A 12,034-nucleotide genomic window follows, 5' to 3' on the forward strand; every position below is an offset into this window, starting at 1 on the left:
GAAAAGCTGTTGCTGCTCCAAGCACCTTAAGAAAAAAAAAACCCAAATGGCTAGTTTGGCCACCTGGACCTGCTCCTCAGCAATCAACAGGGAAGGGAGGGGAAAAGACAGCCTTCCCACCACATACTAAAGCAGGAAAAGGAAAAAAAAAGTATTAAATGAGGCAGAAGCCATTCGAAGTCTACTTGTTCTTTGGGAATTATGAGAACATTTTGCGTAGAGCATTTAAAAACCTCGCTAATGCATTGGCAGCTCTTAATACAGGTACCAAGGAAAGGAAAAGTGGCATGGGCTCAACCGCAACAGTTCACTGTCCACGTGCTGCTGAGGCCAAACTATGTCTGTCACAGAAGCCACAAACCAGGCCAAGGGGTCAGGTTCGTTGCTGTTCATCCTGCCAAGCACCAACTGCAAGAAAAAGAAAAGGCAAAGCCTCTTCAATGAGGACTCTGTAGAATAACTATTAGCACATTCTCATTCACCCTGGAGTTTCTGGGTGAAGAAGAGAATGGATGAGAGGGTATTCAGAGAAAAGTGAAAGTGACTTAGAGAAAGAGATGTCATCTACTGGCGATAGAAGGGAGATTTTGAAACACAGAGGAAAAATGAGAATGGCAAATGGAGAGGCAGGGAAAGAAACTGGAAGAACTTCAAGAGACACAGAGGGGTGGGGAAAGGAAGGTACAGCGGGAGGGATGCTCAGCAAAGCAGACAGTAAGCAACAGAAAAACAGAGAGAGAAGCAAAGCCAGGCAGTCCATCTTTTCCCAAATCCCAAAGCTGCTCATTGCATCCCAATAAATCACTCTACCACAAAGCCCATACAATGGACTGTCCTTTGCATTCAGTAACAAGCAGCATTTAACGAAGCATCGCCCAGCTGCAACTTTGGAGACCTAAGGGTCTGAATTAAAAATGAACAAAATTGGTTCAGCAACAGAAGACAACCAGTAATGACTTTCCCCCAATGCCTGCCTTGGCTATGAAAGGTTTAGCGTTTTGAAGTTAAGCATAAAACACTCTGGCATTTCTCCTTCTGACATTCCAAGAGGGGGTGTGGTTGACCCCAGGTCCATTCATTTCCAAGGTTGTAGATCTCTCAGCTAAGACTGGCCCCATCTGTTCTGGAGTCAGCCAGCTGTTTATTTCAAAATAACATATTTATTGTACTAATCATCCTACTAACTCTTACAAGAAGAGAGCCAATATCATACGGGTCAAAATGCTCTCTGTCTTGTTAAACGTGTCAGTTTGTTTAAAAACCAAAACCAAAAAGCAAAAAAAAACCTCTACTATCCTCCTCGGTTTCAACCTCCAGGATCACTCTTCCATGCGTACCTTTCAGTAATGGCAAATGAAGGTTAATGGCGCTTCTAACTTTTCCTTTCCCTAATGCTTTAAAATGAACTGGAGTGTCCCTAATGATCTCTTCTCCAAACCGTTACTGGTGACTGTGCCTCAGGAAACGGCAGCTCATTATGGTACCATTGTCAGTGGCAAGGAGCCTATTGCAATGTAATTTAAAACACTCACACAAGCACAAATCCGTCGGCTCCACTTCCAAACAATCCTGAAATCCTGCAGTTGGGAGAAGAAAAACACTTAACAAAAATGCTGCATCTAGAAGCCCAAGAGAACCTTCACGAGACACGTGAAATGTTCCTGACAGGCACGGAGTGCACCATTAAAGGACACTGTCACCTCAAATCAGCAGAAAAGGCGAGACAAACGACGTAGACACACACACATACATAAAATAAAGCCCCACAAAACTTAACCTACTCAGAAGCACGCTCATCTTAAAAATGAATAGTGTGTGCTCGCCCAAGTGACATGAAATGTTCCAAAGTAGTGCGACCACATTAAATCACTGTCTCCATTTCTCCCCACGCATCACCCCTTCCCACTCAAATCTCAGCACTAGGGCCGTGTGTGACAGGACTGCAGTCCCCCAACCTCTGCCTTCCTCTGATTTTCCAAGAGCACTTCCCAACGTCCTCCCCAGCCCAGCCCCCTCTCCCAGCCTCCAAAAAGGTTGAGGGGAGTTGCGACTAGGGAACTGGCAGGCATAGGTCCTCCGGCGGGGGAAGGTTGCTGGAGTTGTTCTTTGCAGTGACCCAAATTGCACAGAGCTTTTCGCTTAGCAGCGTTTGCGAGCACCTCCCCAGTCCTCCCGCCCCCATCTTCCCAAAAGAAAGGCTTGAGAACTAAGCGGGAGGAATAACTTGGTAAGAACCATTTGAATAAATCACTTCAACTCACCTGGTTTGGGATTTTTCTCCCCACCCCAGGCATAAACAGAAAGGATGTGCGAATGAGTCACGCACGCAAGGGAAGGTGTTGCGATGTCCTAAGTCCAAGGGCTGGAGTCAGTCCCTGCCCTGGTGCTGCTGCTACTCTTAGCTCAGCTGGAGCGAGCGGCAATCGCAAGCCTAGCAGCAGCAGGGGGGTGGATAGACCTTAGCACAATGAATGCAGTGGGGTTTTTGCAATGACATCATCCCTCTGTCCAAAAGGCCCCAATAGCCATGCTCAGGTGCGATGCATTCTGGGAATTGTAGTCTCCTCAAGGCCTGGCGGGGACACAGAGGCTATTGCCGGAACTACAATGCCCAAAATGCGCCAAGGTCGGACCCGCCCAGAGCTGGCAAAGGGAGAGAAGGGGACTTGGCCGCCATGTTAGGAGTGCTAGGACGTTTCTGCGGAGCCGTCTGAGGTTTTAGGGAACGCGGGAGCCGAGTGGTGGTGCAGAGGGGACGGTGAGGAGGAGCACAAGCCAGTCGGAGAGCCTGGGTTCCAAACCTGGGCACCGGGGGATGGAGGCAGCATCTGGGGACTGAGTAGGACGCGTCCGTCTGGTGGCGGCATGAGAGACCGAGTGGGCCTTGACCTCACGGTCTTGCAGGGGCTGCGGAGGCCCTCTACTCCTCTTGCTCCATTTTATAACTAAGGGATTGAGGGAGTCAGTTTACTCCTGGGCTCAGAGCATCATTGAGACCCGCTAATAGGATAGTCGGGGCGGTTGTGATTTTTGGGGGGTGCGGAGACCCCGGGTGGCGATTCTGCCGCCTTTGGTCGGAGAAGCTTCCACCTACGGAGTTGGGCTCTCCCAAATTTATTTTTATCTTCTTGTCATTCATTTTTCAACCATCCTTACCCTTTCCCAGGGTGTCGTACCCTCATTGGTTTTTCATACAGGAATGATTTGCAAAAGGTTCCAAAGAAATCGATGTTGGAAGGTAGCTAAGGTGGAAAGGGACGGTGCTTTGGCCCCGAAATAAAGACAAGACAGGAAGCGTCCTACAGGAGTAACACACCCGGTTTAAAACGTCATCTTCATACCTGCCAACGAAAGCAGGGAGGTGTTGAAAGGGAATATTGATGATAGACCTATTGGCGGCTGGCGATTGGTTCCGGAGTAACGGGGATTCTTGAATAAACCTAGAGTGTTATGCTAAAAATACTGCGGAGACGGGATCTTCAGTAGCATGGATCACGGACTTATTTAAAAAATACATTTAGTGTTTAATTTGTGGAACTCCATATATACGACCACTTTAGGAACTAATTTTCTCTTAAACTCGGTAGCTGAAACCGAAGTCATTGGTCTTTAAGTTGTTTTGCCCAGTATTTCAAATGGACTGTGTTTTTTTTCTCAATTGTGTTACTAAAACAATGCTGTGTGTTTGTTCTTTTTCAGAGTCTGTCTACACTATGAAAAGATGGGAAATTTCTTTCTTCCTGAGGGTGTCCGAAGGGCTAAAAATGCCGATATATATGTGCTGTTTTTCTCCTTTCCTTTTGTGCATTATCCTGAAAAACAAAATTAACTGACACTTTGGGTCATTAGGGGTATGCACTTCACTTGTTAGTTAAAATTATAGCTGATAAATGGATTATCGTATCAAGGAAAGACTAGGCAGAGTGATTATAAACGACAAAAGCATGGTCGAAACATGTCTCAAATGTATGCAGATGATAACTACAAAAACAGTTTTATAAAGAATGATCTTATATATGTCATGTTTCTGGGAACAAGGCAGATGAGTGGCTTTGTTTCATTTTTAAACAAAGGTAATATGTATTGGCCTCACTTATCCATGGATACAACAATGGGAAGAGCTTATGAAATTATTTGTTATTCAGAAATACCTTCTTTGCAAGTAATGTTGGTAAGTATAGGAAAAGGTACAAAATGTTTACTATTTTCTTTCTGATCATCAGTATAACTATAGACGTGTTTTAAGCTTAATAGAGATGAAATAGACTGAACAGGTTTACATTTAGGCTTAGTTTCAAACTCTTACAAATTATTTTTAGGGCTTGGTGATTCAGGGGTGGTGTTGTGTCTTATATGAGCTTATCTTGTTCATTTTATGATGCTTCTTTATGTAAGCAATAACCTCCTCAATTTGAGTTACTATGGAAGACAAATGGCGGGGAGTGGGGGGGGAGGGACCCAGCAGATTTCACAGAAATACTGTATGTGAGAAATGAGACCTGTATAATGTAGCGATTTCTATAATTTGTCATGTGATTGGGTAGTTAGAAATTTTTCCAGCCTTATATTCAATGGACATCTAACCATAAAGAAATGAAACAAGTCTAGTTACTATCTCAAAAAACAACTCCATGACCCTTAATTTTTAGGAAAAAAAATTATGTACTCTGTATAGAAATTTCATTTAAAAAATTAGTGTTAGAGGAATTGATGATGCTAGCTTCTGAAAGAATAACCTCAGTGTCCCAGAGAAAAAACTGGGTTAGAAAGCTGAAAAGTGGAATTAGGAATGTCTTAAGTATATAAAGAAATCTACCTTCTTTTTCTCTGTCAAAAGGGAGTTAGGACATTGATTTGTATTATAATTATAGGTAGTTCATTAAAGAGTATTGAGTTAGTTGCTATTATATCAAGGGTTTTTTCAACAGGGTCAAGTGTCTGGATCACCTGTAGAACTCTAGAAATGTGTAGCTGTTGCCCACCATTCATCCAGCTGAATTATTGTCCAGGGTTATAACCAGCTGTTTTGTATTTTTAAAACACTAGAGGTGAGTGCACAGGGGTGGGGTAGAGCAGCCTTCCACATCCCATATTTGTGGTTTTTTATGGTGTGTCACACAAGTAATAATTAAATTTTGGCAAGGATTTTAGGTTTATTACTAAATACATTCATAAATGAATTTTGAAGATGTGTAGATGACCTAGGGATCAATTTATGCATGGTGTGGAGGAGGGGACATCAATTTTAGCTTTAAGAATACCACAATATCCTGACTTCCTGGATATTTCTTAGAGTGAGGGTTTAGTCTAATACGAAGAAGGTCTGATCATAAGAGACACTTAACCAGTAAGAGCTCAAAGCTATGACAGAATTATGGTAATTATGGTAAAGTTACTAAGATATTTAAAAGAAACTGAAGTATCTAGACAGAGGCAAAAAGATATTAGAATTTTCTGAAAATAATTTTTCTTTAACTCCTTGCCCTAAATCCTAATTTTTTAAAATTATTGATGTTATTGTAGTATTCTTGGTATTTGGGTACATGATATATAAGAGAGTATCTTTTTTAGCTCAAAATTCTTTGACTCATTACTACATTTGTGATCTTTACATTCAAAATCATGTAACATTCTTTCATTCATATCTGCTAAAGGATAAAAACAAGACAAAGAGAACAAGCATATGAAAATTTTAAAGCAGCCCCAAGAGTCAAACACTCAGTAAGTCTTCCTTCAGAGGAGGGAGGTCCTCTTGGAGATGGTATATGAAGACTGACTTTAGTGTGTTGGACAGTAATATTAGTGGCCTTTCTGGACTCCTGTTGCTTCAGTTTTAAATCTATCTTGAATGGCTTGCTAATTTTTTTTTACAGAAATTCGTAACATTCTAAGCCTCAATGGTAATAGCAGCCTCGTGGGGGTGATGGTGAGGATTAAACAGAGTTATGTAAAGCATTTAGCAGAGGACTTTGGAACATGTAAGTTTCTTGTGGATTTTTTTTTTTTTAAGTTTTTAAAAAGTAGTCTCAAAGTACTTAGGACCCAAGGACAGGGATTACCTCAGCTGAACTCTTAACAATTTGTTGATAAGTCAAACTTGTATGACCAAATTCTTAGGAAAATACAGTTCCAGTTTCTCCTTTGATAAAGTGGTGATACAGGGCAACAGTTTTTTTCAGCCCATACCACGTAAGGAATGTAAAATTCTTGTTATTGAGATCGTGGTAGTGCCTGGGGTGGCTGAAGTCAAAAAAATTACATTACAATAAAATTTTGTTTGTGTTCTTGTATAGTTTGAAAAATCCCGACAGTTGATTATGAAAATTAGGCCCTGTCTTTACTGAGAATCAGTGTAGTTAATTAATTCTGTAAAAGATGATGTCCTAAATTATGAAAAATGTTAGAATTGTTTTATGCCTTCAAAGTTCTAAAATGCTTTTATATTTTAAGCTATGAAATTTGAGAGAATAGCCATCAGTTATGTTGTCCACCTGTCTGTGTCTCTTCCAAAATAGAATCAATTTTCTTAGCATTCTCAGAAATGAAATGCCGGCAACCCAAAGGTGATGTAAACCCAGCAGTTACAGTAAGAATTATTTTAAGCTGATCACAGAATTGAGACAAGCAAACTTAAGGGGGAACATGAAAAACATTTTACCAAAGTTACCTTTATATTATATATTATAAAGGTATATTATTATACCTTATATAATATAATTATATATTATAATTATTATAATTATTATAATTATAGCTTTATATTGAGTTAAATGTTTTTGACAGCATGTATTTTTAAAGTAGACACATTTTTAAAGTAGCCTGTCATACAGGGTTCAGCAGTTGGAGTTTCTCCAGGGAAGATCTTTAACTCATTCAGCAAACTTTAATGTTTCATATTTTAAGCATTTTACTTTAACAGCATTCAGAAAACTAAAACGTATGTTTTCTAGTCTTGTTTAGTTGACCCACTGTTGTGTTTGTAACAAGTTGGCATAATTTTACCTGCTGGGTTTAATATGCCACAAAAGGTATATGTAGTAAATATAAATATCCCGATGTCAAGATGCAAAATCAAGATGCTCATAGCTGATGATTAACCAGAAAAGTGAGCCCTCTATCCTATGATTTTTATTTTTCAGTTTTTAATAGGTTTGGATAATTAAAGTGGCACTAGAAAAACATTTCTTCACAAGAATATGAAGATGAACTGAATCCAATATAAATATGTTAATGAATATAGCCACTTAAGGAAAGTGCAGAGATATACAATTGTAAGCAATTAATGTACAGTAAGTTGGTACATATTCATAATTCTTAATTTGATATGGACTATTTGATGGTGCTGTATGTTTTTGAATTTGCTGTAAAGATTAGTCCTCAGTGAGTTCTGTCTTAAAACATTTTAGGAAATGTTTGTCAGAGTCACCCTCTTTACACCTAAGTCATGATTTGATGAATTTGGCACATAGGTGCTTGTAAATGGAACAGCTTGGAGACTTTTTGAGCTACTCCACCACCATAAGATAAAGTTCAGTAACCATAACGCTTGGCACAACCTAAATGATAATTTTTTTTCACCTTTGAGGCAAAATAAAACTCAGCTTTCCTCCTTCCTTACCCTGCACCACCAGACTTTTAGTCATTAATGTAGTATTAAGTGGGATCTTTCATAGTTTCTTGGCAGTTGTCCCCATTGAACTGGACAGCATTTATGCTGTTGGCTCAGTGTTAGCATATGTAGAGCCATTTTCTTGTGAACGTTTCATAATATTTTATATACAAGACAGAAAAATTATAGAAAAGCTTATTTTTTAAACATGCTGAAATAAAGCAATTGCCTAAGTGGTGATGTACAAAAGTATACAATTGCAAATAACGTTAACAGTACTTCATTACAATTGCTAAGCTGCAACTAAATAATGTCTTACATAAGTGTGATATAAATGACCTTTACCAGTCCTATGCTATTTCAGTGAAATACTTTCCTAATAGTAGGATGGTACAGCGTTTACTCTGTCCCCAAAATTGAGAATGTAGTGAAAATTAAGTGCTTTTTTTGTTTGTTTTTTGTATTTCAAGTCGGCAGATGTTTATTGAGCATCTACTATGTACAAGAAAGATAACTTTTCTAATACTGCAATGGATTAAAACAAACATCTGAAATACAGTTCCTTCCACCAAAAACTCCATCAAAAAACATAAGATACCTCTGAAGTAATCAACACAGTTCTATGTGTGTTTGTGTAATACCCTTTGGGGAATTTAGCAACATTTACTAAACACCTAAGCATATCTATCAGAGTGATCTGTTAGCAAGCATTCTAAACAGAACGATCTGAAATATTAAAGTAACTGCAGAACTGAGAAATATTAGTCTATTAACAAAGACTTGATGAGTGAATAAAGAAATCCATACGAACTACTAAAAGGAAGGCTTCAGAGGTGCTTCAGAGGAGATGGATTTTCTTCTTGGCTAGATAAAACATGATAGAAATGCTGGTCCTTTTCTGGGGATAGGCTTACTAAAAAGCCTATACTTGGAATTTATGACATTTTTCTTTGAGCTTGGGATATTAAAGTTGCAAAGGTTGGAGAGTTCTGACGCAAAGCCTGAGGACAGCTAGGTGGATTGGTTGAAATCTGGTCCCTGAGATGAAGGGACAGAAATGTCCTGTTCTGTGCCCAGCGTGGGTAACACATCTGTAGGAAGAGAATTGGCCTGGAAGGCAAAAAACCTTGGTTGAAAAGTTGATTTTGATACTAACCTGCAGTCTCAGTTTTTTAAAGGTCATGTGAAATCTAAGTACATGAAGTACTGTTTTTGATGATGAACTTTACATTTATTTATTTTACATTTGGCAAGCTCAATGGAAGAATCCCCATTTCAACTCTGCTTTGTTCACTCTTTGTAACTTTAATATCAGGTATTATGCCTCTTGAGTTTCAGTCCCATGACTATTCTGTTTTCAGTATTCATGTTTTTGTCTTTCTAAAATTGTTTGCTTCTTTGTTTCTTACTAGTCCTGAGATAATTTATGAGCAATTATTGTAGCATTTCATCTGGCAGTCTATTTGCCTAAGATGGGTTGCTGGATTTTCTTGTTTTCCGGATAAACTCTGCACTCTCGTCTTTCTCATTCTTGGAATCCGTTTTGCATTTGTTGCAGTTCTGGGTTCTTATATGGAAATTCTAATATTTATGGAGTACTGAGAGGAATCCAGATTTCAGGAGTTTAAGGAGTGAGTGAAAGGAATGGGGAAAGAAGTAGGCACTGCATGTAGATAATTTTTAAGAAGTTTGGCTCCAGGGCTTCCCTGGTGGCGCAGTGGTTGAGAGTCCGCCTGCCGATGCAGGGGACGCGTGTTGGTGCCCCGGTCCAGGAGGATCCCACATGCCGCGGAGCGGCTGGGCCCGTGAGCCATGACCGCTGAGCCTGCGTGTCCGGAGCCTGTGCTCCGCAACGGGAGAGGCCACAACGGTGAGAGGCCCGCGTATCGCAAAAAAAAAAAAAAAAGTTTGGCTTCAAAAGAGGTAAAGAGTTTACAGAGGGCATGTGGGATTGAAAGAGGGTTTATATTTAAATCTTCCTACTTCGGGGTCAAAATCACATTCTACTTCATGCAGTCTGATCATTGCCCAAAGGAATCAGGACTTAAAATTCTACCTTGCCCTGAAATCAGGCCAGGAGGAGATGAGGAAGAGCTCTGAAGTATTTTTGTGATTTTTTTTTTTTTTGTACATAATACTCAGTGCTTTTCATTTGATTTGATTATTTTTTCAGGTCTTTTCATTTAACCTAACTTGTACTCCAAGAATAGTGGGTTTTATGACAGTTCCAAAAAAAGCATAGCAATGACCATGAGCCTCGGCTTCTTTTGAAAAATGCCTTGTTCTAAAAGGTGGTGTCTGCCCTTTATACCTATATCATTAATTCTTCCTAGCCAGACTGACTGGGATGATCTTCACAACCACTTTTAGAAAAAATGGTGCTCAGTTGAACCAGGAGGTTAGACTTGAACAAGACGTGTCTGTTTCTTGCCCAGCTAAGATTTTATCAATGTACATTTACCTAAAGGAGTAGAAATCTGAGATAGTCAAATTCTTTAGATTACTTAAATGAGGAGGGTATAATTGTCACAAGGAGAGAAAAGCAACTAACACCTTAGGACAACCAGGCCCTCCACAAAAGTGGAAAATACAATTCTGACTGATGAACTAAATTTTCCATAACCTGTACTCACTCTCACCCCATTACCCAGTAATGTAAATGAGCTGCTGTTTCTCTCTGGGAGTTTAACTGGCAGAATAAATGGAAAGATGTCAGCGAAAGAAGGAAGCAGGTAAGACAGATAAGATTTTGTATAATCAAAAAATATATCAAAGGTGTTGGTTATTACTAGATCTTGGCACAGTAACCCAGGTTTCATTGCTTTTCATGAGATGTACCAGAAGAAATAACCTGAGGTATTTCCATGAAAAGACAAACTTAGGGCTACCCGTGAATTGCTCTCTGCTATAAGTTACATTTTGGATTGCAGTGCATAGTACAAGCCTCCATACATCCAGCAAGATGCCCCATTTTAGGCTAAAACTTGACTGTCCAGACTAATAAGCTATTTATTTGTTTTTGCGATATGCGGGCCTCTCACTGTTGTGGCCTCTCCCGTTGCGGAGCACAGGCTCCGGATGAGCAGGCTCAGCGGCCATGGCTCACGGGCCCAGCCGCTCCGCGGCATGTGGGATCTTCCCGGACCAGGGCGTGAACCCGTGTCCCCCGAATCGGCAGGCGGACTGTCAACCACTGCGCCACCAGGGAAGCCCTAATAACCTATTTCTAACAAATTTAAGACTATCTCACAGTCTCCCACCTCTTCAACCATCTGGAGAGAGGAAAAGATAAAACAACGTTACTAGAGTAATTGTCATGGGCCCAAAGTTATACCCAGATTCAGAAAGTTATTGGACACCCCTGTTTATTGCTGAGTTAATTATTTAAGGTGTTATGTAATTGTTAATTATTAATACCTGCTCAGTGGTCAGATAAAGATAAACTTCATATAGGCTGTTAATTTACATACCTGAACCCATTCTGCTTTTCAGTAATCTGAGTAGAAACTTAAAAGTTATGTGTAACCCATCATAGCTTGAGAGAACCCTAAATTTCTAGAATATATCTTGATACTGTGTAAAGTTCACTTAAAATGCACTTAACAGTTCAAGTAACTGGAAAGTAATTCCTCTGATAACACTGGCAAGGACATGCTGTTAAAATATTTTTGTGCTAGTTGAAGTCAAAATAGACCTACAGCCTATCTGTCACATTGTATTTGTTTATATTATGCATTATGATGGTTAAATCCACTTAAGATCATCACCATAGGATCATGAGAAGTTGATTTAGTAGTTGAGAGTATGAGCATTAGCAATGGAAAGACCTGGGTTTGAATCTCAGTACTTACGTGATTTGGGGTATATTCATCAGTCTGAGACTTTGAATCCTATAAAAATAGTATTTGTCAGCTTCATTGAGTTTTCTGAAGAATTAAGAAAATAATATGAAATTTAATAAGCTCTCAAAAGGCAGTATAGTGTAGTGGCTTAGAGCATAGTCTCAGAGCCAGTCAGCCTGGGTTGAAGTCACACTTCTGCCGATTGTGTTGACTTTGAGCAAGTTATTTAACTGCCTCAGCTTCATCTGTGCAGTGGGAATAGTACCTCCCTCATTGGCTTGCTGTGAGAATTGAATGCATATATAAAGCAGTATCGCCTGTGAGATCACTTGAGGCAAAAACTAGTTTTTTGAAAATCTACTCACCATGTATTAGGATTCGCTGAAAGTACATACATCCTTCAAAATTAAACCATTTTTAACCATGAAGAGTATGGTTCTCTGTGCTTTAGATGTTATAAGTTAATGCCTCATCAGTTTTAACAGTTTACCAAATACCTAGCTTAGTAAATGATACTTTATACTCTATTTTATGCATAACATATATGTGTGATATTCATACCATAATTTACAATTAACTGAGG

The 12,034-nt window shown here is 39.5% G+C and overlaps 1 protein-coding gene across 4 annotated transcripts in view; it reads right to left on the bottom strand.

Annotated features, from left to right (window-relative positions):
- Positions 1–2,444, bottom strand: part of RAB30 (RAB30, member RAS oncogene family) — an 85,551-nt gene extending 83,107 nt beyond the window's left edge. For all 4 annotated transcript variants that reach the window (XM_081239124.1, XM_081239123.1, XM_081239126.1 and 1 more), the window contains exon 1: positions 2,262–2,444. The gene's annotated coding sequence lies outside the window, so the exon portion shown is untranslated. The remainder of the gene's footprint in view (positions 1–2,261) is intronic.
- Between the last annotated feature and the right edge of the window lie 9,590 nt (positions 2,445–12,034).

This window comes from Mesoplodon bidens (assembly GCF_964165515.1).
Source record: "Mesoplodon bidens genome assembly, chromosome: 7".
Lineage (NCBI taxonomy): Eukaryota > Metazoa > Chordata > Mammalia > Artiodactyla > Ziphiidae > Mesoplodon > Mesoplodon bidens.